Raw genomic sequence first — 8,233 nt, 5'->3', positions numbered from 1 at the left:
CTTTTTTCTAAAAACAACAAATATTTAAAGAATAAAATAGGAAATCAAGCAATGCTTGTTTTTGTAACTTTGATTTTTTTTTCCCCTTTTGGTTTTTTAGGTTAAATAAGTTGTATTTGCATTGGTTCTCCGTCTTAGTGAGTTCGGCACTTCAAGTTTTTAACAAGCACATGTTGTTTGTGTGTTTATTGTTTTTTTTTTTAATAGTCTGGTGACGGATTTGTTTTAAGCGTGAAAATAAAACACGCAATAACATTTACCGCTATTTTGTGGCAAAATGTTGACATATATGTAGTGATCACAAAGTTAGCCGTGTGAGCCACTTTGTCATTTTTTATTCAGTAACAGCAGGTATGTCAAATATATCGCCTGCAGGCCCGATCCTGCCCGTTGGATTGTTTATTACAGCCCGCCACAAATTTATGAGTATGTAAAAAAAGTCTCAGACTTTCAAAAATTTTGACTTCTTAAATAAGTGCAAACTCAATGCTCTGGCTGCTAGAGGGGAGTATTGAAAACGCGTGGTGAATTGGTTCAAGTGTACAACTGCATTCACTCAACTTTTGAAAGAAATCACTCAACACATTCTATGCCATACACGAAAACCAATATTTTCTGCAAATTGTTTGTGAAGAAATGTGTTGTTTTTGAGTCAAGTCATGTTTATTTGTATAGCCCTTAATCATAAAGAGTTCCAAAGGGCTCCACAGACCACATACTTTTGCAAACTATAGACGGAGTATTCGCTCTGAAAATGCTGGTTTACTAGTGATCCCAAGACCTGAGAAGAAATGCGCAGTTTCGAGAGCGTTCTCCACTCGGGCCTCGATGTTGTGGAATGGTCTTCCCCCTGAGATTCGATCTGCAAACTCCTTAGAACTGCTTAAATCTAGGCTTAAAACACACTTCAATTCTATAGCTTTCGAATGATCTATATTTCCTGTTGATGATATCTGTGTATCAATAGTTATTACAACATCCATTGCAGCCTGGTCAACGAACAGAATTTCTGTATCTGGCTCCGGAGTTTGACATTCCTGAGTTACTGTTTTCTATAAAGATGATTGGAATACGACACGTTTCCACTTTTGCATAGCAGTCATGAGTCACATTGGCCTAATCTGCTTAGTTGAACAGGGCCAAACAATTAAAACAAACACTAATTGTTGAGCATCTGGGCACTGAAAACAGGCGTGTTATGGTTGCTTTTCACAATTACCGAATATGGACGCCAGCCCGGTGGCTGGCATCGAACAAAACAGCAGCAGCAGCTATGTACATTCCACTTTTGCCACATGGAGCAAAGAGTCAAATGTGTCACTCATTCCAATCTTGAATGTTAAAACACAATGTTGTGTTTGTTTTGTTTTTTATTTACATCAAAAACAAATTTGCACAATTGTTTAAACCAGAAAAGCACAATTACATTGAAGAAATAAATGTTGTCTAGATCAAGTAATGATTTCAGGTGTTGTGTAAATAAAGGGCGCTATTTTTTCAGTAATGGGGTAATCTAAATAACCATTTCTTTCTGCCGTTACACGCCGTTACTGTTACTGACGGTCAAAAGAGGTGCATTACTTTGTCGAGTAGAATGCAGCATAGACAAACAGGACATTCTCGGTCAGCCTTTTGGCATATTTTTTCAACGATACTTGAATATGCACATGGCGATCATTGAACCTAACACGGCAGCCATCTACAATAATAAAACAACGTTGTGTGAATGTGATATGACATTGCACAATTGAGAACGCCCTAACGTAATATCACAAATAAGTGCGTTGTTGAATTCACAATACATAACATCTCATTTGGGGAAACTAATAAAAGATTCTTTCTCAGTGGTTTCTGTGTTTTTAAAGACTTATCAATCCAAAACTGCGGGATAGAGGTATAAAGGGGGGCTCAGCATTTTCTGTTGACTTTTTTTCTCAAACTAAATATTGAAGTGTAGTAGCAGATTTCTACTTGACCAGTTGTCTCAGGTTGTGAGAGTATGATTTATTTATTTTACACTGCAAAGTTAAACGCACATTAAGTTAGTTGAACTGTTTAAATTTGTTTTGTGAAAATATGAAGTACAGTAGCATATGTCTACTTGAGCAGTTGTCTGACTAGAAATTGTGATTTGAAATCAATTATCAATAACAATTATCATTAACAATTATCCTTAACAATTATTTTTTTTAGTTTGACAGTCTTTTATCTTATTTTTCTCTTTAAAGTTTTTATCACATGTTTTACCCTTGAGTGCATACAATATTTCACAACGTTGGTATCAATGTCAATAAAGACAATGTTATTCAATTCCCAATGTCATTTAAACGCCGAGTGGTAGAAATTTAGTTTGCTTATGTTTTGTATTGAGGACCTGTTCGATTTACACCTGTAAGTTTTTGATTCATATACCTGCTTTTAAAGTATTTGTGTATATTGTTGTCGGAATGTTAGATGTTTGTTTTGTTTTTTTCACAGTTTAACAAAATTTGGATTGTATCTTCATTTAAAAAAGGCACAAACTAAACTCAAGTCTTTTTCAACAAGGATTATATCGTGTTCACTACCTGCTAGCTTCTTTGAACAACACTTAACACTTGGATGCTTCTGAGGTTCTGGATACTGTTGCCTCGCTGACTGCCTTTCCGTGGAATAACCCCTGCCCTAAGGGGCCGGTCACACAGCAGTTTGCGGCTGAATCACGGCCAGAAATATCTGCCTGTGAGGCGGACGCTATTGGACGCTTTGAGATCGCCATACAGACAAGATACAGCAGTGCTTGATACGCGGTCGGAAATTCGCGCGCGGGTGGCAGCGCGAAAATGTTTTGCGCTGCTCAATTCTTTAGAGCGCGGGTACACAGCCTTTCACGGGCGTATCGAGACTGAACCACGGTCAGAAATTTCTGACCGTGTAGCAGACGCTGTTGGGCGCTGTTGGACGCTTTGAGACCGCCATATAAACGAGATACAGCAGTGCTTTACTCGCGGTCGGAAATTCACACGCGGTTGGCCGCGCGAAAAAGTTTTGAGCTGCTCAAAGGTTTGAGCACGTGTTAAACCGCGTGCCGCACACGTGGTCAACACGAAGTAATGACGTGGAGATGACGCGGAACGACGTGCTCTGGCCGCGGCCAGGGCGTGGTTACACATGGGTAGGACAGGAAATTTCAGCGGGTAATCGTGGGTGGAGCATGGTAATAGCATGTTCTGCGCCTGTATCGCGGTGTTATTACGTGAAATTAGCGTGTTACGTGTGTGACGGTCAAACGCCTTTCTCCACGTATATACAGCGCGATTTGCCGAGGACACGTCAGTTGTGCTCGAGACGTCAAGGGGGTACCTCGTTTTATCTCACTTTTATATCACTTTTAGGGAATGTAATGGTGAACATATAACCAAAACCACTTCGTCTTGCATTTGTTGGGAATGTAATACAACTTAAACCATTCCGTCTTTGTTTTTGTTGTGAACGTAATCGAACGGTAATGCACACCGTATATAAAATTCTCCCCCCCTCGTGTGAACGCGCATTTTGCTGCGCTTCCAACAAAAGCGATCGTATTCTATATAAAACGCTTATTAAAACAATAAAGCGAGCTAATTATAACAATTGGGAGATCCTAGTCTATGTAACGCGTTTATTTAAACAATAAAGTGCGATCATATTCTACAAAATGCGTTTGTTAACGCGGATGAAAAAGTCACCAACGTCAATGCACGCTTCCAACAAAAGCGATCGCAGCAGAATGCGCGTTCACGCGAGGGGGGTGGGTGGGGGATGGGGTTGCGTAGGAGTCGGATTTGGGCACAACACCGGCTCGGGAGCTTTTATACCCGTGGTCCACACGAGAAAATGACGCGGAAATGACGCGATGAGGAAGCGGAACAGTCGCCGGCGTCTGTTTTGCGGGCATACCACCGATGAACAGCGGGTTGGCCAATTTTGCGCATTTTCCATCGCGGGCAACCACGGGCAAAAAAAAAACGCAAAATTTTAGCCGTGATTCAGCCGCAAACGGCTGTGTGACCGGCCCCTAACAATGAACAACCGTTAAACACAAACTGATTTTTTTTTAGGTTAAAAAACTGTGATACATACAATATAAGCAAACATAAGTCAACTCTTTTTCTAAAATAAGGCAACTTTTATTACTTTCTTGCAGCGCAGTAACAAATGACTCACAGCCGGTACGATTCGTGGCCCGTTGCTTGCTGACCACTGCTTTGAGTTGATTCTTCAGTCACTTTTTTCGTTGGGAACCTCTGGGGGATGGTGGCATACCTGATCCTCACAAAATCAAGATGATATCAGGTTTTCAGTGTCCGGCTTATACATTTCCTTTCCACCCAAAAAGTTAAGCTTGACAGAAACGTGAGTAGTCATGTAATATGTTCATGCCTCTTTTACTTGTGAACTGTTTCCCGTTGTCTGCATTTTGACGTTTACAGAAGCATTGTCCCAGAGTGCCAAAACATAAAAATATATCTATTTTTCTTTCATTGACAAAAAAAAAAAACTAATATAAAGGCTTTGGCGCAGCCTATCAGTAAGCATCAAGCCTCTAGGAATGATTTTATTATGAAAAATCACCATTATTTGGGAGGAGTGGCTTTAGTCAGATCTCTGTCTACACAAAGAGGCAACCCCCACTTCCTAGTTTTGCTTTAAGTATCCAGCGATGGAGAGTATGTAGGTTGTCCCGTATGGCAAGTAAGGGCAGTGAAAAGACATAAGTTAATGCTTCAAAACGTTATTCTTTCTAAAAAAGATGACAAAGTCCCTTTTTCATTGTTTGGGCAGGGGGAAGTTTCTCTGCATGTCTGCGATCAACATGGTGGCTGAAATCGTGTGATATTTTACCGGATAAATAGGGCACTGAAGAGTTCTTGCAACGTTTATGCATCGTTCATGAATGAATTCAGTGTTCTTGCAATAAAATGTTATTTTGCAAGCAAAGTGCCCTTGTGTTTATAGTTATAATTGAGGTCTCACAAATGCAAAAAACAAAAGCACCAAAGAAAAAGTTCTTGAAATTAATTGTTTCACAAAAACAAGTTTTTCTTCAGAAGTTTTCTTGGAAATGAGTATTTTTGAGAAACTTAGCAATGTTCAACTGTTGTTTTCTAATTTTTGGTAAACACTAGAAACATAGTTTTTTCCAAATGAAAGATTAGTGTTGAAGCTTTCTTTTGATATGTCCTATGCCTATATAGGTTGCAAATTAAAACTTCTGCAGGCCTTGAAAAATGTGTCAGAATGGCAATCTGGCATTGAATGAATTTAACATTTATTTCCCAGTTCCATTCTGATGGCAGCGGCAAGCAAGGAAACGTGTCATTTTCCCACGTGGCATTCTTTTGTATTTCACCTCAAACCTCCATTAAGGTTCATCGTTCATCCTCAAGGAGAGCAATTTGTCAGACTCCAAGCGCGGGTCGTTATGGAAAGGTCAGAAAATGTGTCTCCTCCTGAAGTGTATGTTCTCTCGGCCAAGTCCTGACGAAAAGCCTGAGCTCGGCCGTTGAAGTTGGATCGTCGCCTCCACTCCATCACGGAAGACATCTCAATCCATTTCCGGCACCAGCCTTTTATTCTGCGTTTACAGCAGCGCCACTTTTCAATGGCGATCAGTCACTGCTTCTTTGCCTTTCATTCATCAAATCCCCACCATCCTCTCGTTTCTCGATGGCCTCCTCCTCAGCCTTTCCCTTTTGCTGCTTTTTTTATTCTTTCCATACCGAGTTAGCACAGTCTTTATGTTTGCCAAAACAAGCAAAGACCTAGCGTTTTATGTGGGCTTTCTTCTTATCAGTGTTGGGACTTACGTGTTACAAAGGAACACGTTTCTGGATAACAATTACTGTATATTTCTCTGTATCCAGTACTGTAACACGTCAAGTCAAGTCAAGTCAAGTCAAGTCATGTTTATTTGTATAGCCTTTAATCACAAAGTATCAAAGGGCTGCACAGATCAAAGACTATTGCAAACTACAGACTATTATGACACCATCTTCTTATATTGTCAACATAAAATATAGGTTATTCATATGCTATAGAATAGAAGTGTGTTTTAAGCTTAAATTTTTCTAATTCGACCGTTGGCATGGCGTCTTACTCCGCTACTCAGTAAAACAGATCATAGATTATAGTGTACCTTAATCACTAAATCCAGAAATCCCTCGGTTTTCGCGGTCAATGGTTACCAAAACCATTTACAAAAAGTGAAAATTCGACACACACCACATAATAGCAGTAGATAGAATGGTTTTATTGTCATTATACGAAATTAAAACGAAATTGGAGAGCATAGTGTGCCCGCTTTGAGACTGGGAGGTCGCTGGTTCGCGCCTCGGCCGACTCATACCTAATTGGTAATATGGCGGCGCCCTCTATTGGCTGCGGCTGCATCGGCTCGCTACAACGGGTCAGGTGTATCGACATTTCGTTCTTTGTACATTGTTACAAAGAATGACAATACAAAGGAAATTATTATTATTATTATTATTATAATCAAAATCACTCTCAGGTTCTGGTATGAGCGAAGTGCCCCCACTTCAACACGCACGCCCCGTCCACCCCTGTGTGGTCTAGGCTGTTATCAACAAGAACCAATCAGACGAGGTTGAATATGTTTAAATCTTTAGTGGGCTGTGAATTTCATACCTAGGCATTCAGTAGTGTTAGGTCTGAATCAATCCAACCCCCAATAACTATTTTACGTCTATAAAACATTTACGGCAGCTACTACTGCAACTCATATATAAAAAAAGCATCAAATATCCATTTCACCAGATGGTGGCAGTAGCCCTTTGGCCCCGGTCCCCATTTCCTACATGGCAACTGTAAATTAAAAAAGAAGCTGACTGTGAGGGCCACTGCCTCCAGCACAGGTGGAAATTTGGAGTATTTTAAAAATGAAATCCAAAACAACTGTGCTTCCAGAATGATAAATGGGAACGCGTACCATATTGTGCATTGGAGCTCGAACCAAGAGAACTTAAAATGTTAGCGCGCATCAAACGAAGCGAAAAAGCCACAAGTAAGTAAATCCTTCAGTGTGCTCCAGTTTAACTGTTGTTGTTATTATTTCTGTAAGCAGTTTTTCAGTTTAAGCCGTTTAATATCGCTGTTTTTGTGATCGCTGTTTTAATGATGACTGCACCTCTGGTGTGCAGTGATTTATGAGTATTGTATTTGCTCTGTTCAAATGTTTGTGGGAAGTTAAGACACTAAATGTTGCTTTGAAATATATCTTTTTTTGTGCTTTATTGATTGTTTAGTGCTTGAAAGTAAAGTAAAGTGAATTATTTTTATTTAATTGCAGGTTTATAAACTACCTGACTGTGTGAATGACTGAATGGTGTTGGTGGATCAGGAAGATTTCTAACACAGTTTTCGCTTCTTTAGTACCCTTTTCGTCAGGTGAAACTAAAAAAAGCAAACACCAAGAGTCAAATGAAAATGCGAGATTGCGACCCTGATCGCCAAGCACTGCAAACCTCTCATGGAGGGTAAATTTATTAAAGACTGTGTCATAAAAATGGTCGAAAAAATATGATCAACCCCCACACATTTTTAGCTCACCAAATCCGGCCCGCTTTCTGAAAAATTTGGATACCTCTGACCTAGATCAATTAATTTGGCTTTTTAGAAGCATACATGCTTTTATTTTCTAAGTAAAAAAATAAATAAGAAAATAAGTAAAACTATAAAGACACAAAATAATTTCAACCATAAATTTCAACCATCGAACTCATTTATTTGCAATATTTAAGTAACAAATTATTTTGCCATTTGAATACGTCAATCACACACTGTGGCATTCAAATGAAGAGCTACTCTCCGAAACGAGATGAAAGCCAAGTAGAGGGATGGGGCGCTCTATTCATCATGCACAGGTTTTTGTTTTGTTGCTGTGGCAACAATGACGGTCTTTCATTCAATTCATGTAATTAAAAACCCAAAGGTTTGTTTTATAGCTTTTCTATTGAATAAGCCCTCCAGACAATGACCTCAATGTTTAATTAATACTGTAGCTAATTACTTGGCCTTGAGATTTTAACCTCACATTGTGCGAATTGTAATGTTTTGAGCAATATTTTCTTCCAATCAAAACAACCTTTGATAGAAGCATTATTTTAGTAAATCCGCTCTGAAGCAATACAGAACACTTCCAAATTAGTCTGTGGTACAAAGAGAAAAGAGACAGCTGATATTTTTATCAGTCTAT

The sequence above is a fragment of the Urocampus carinirostris genome, chromosome 12 (assembly GCF_059441175.1).
Source record: "Urocampus carinirostris isolate Australia breed hairy pipefish chromosome 12, RoL_Ucar_1.0, whole genome shotgun sequence".
Taxonomy (NCBI): Eukaryota; Metazoa; Chordata; class Actinopteri; order Syngnathiformes; family Syngnathidae; genus Urocampus; species Urocampus carinirostris.
This window is presented reverse-complemented; position numbering follows the sequence as displayed.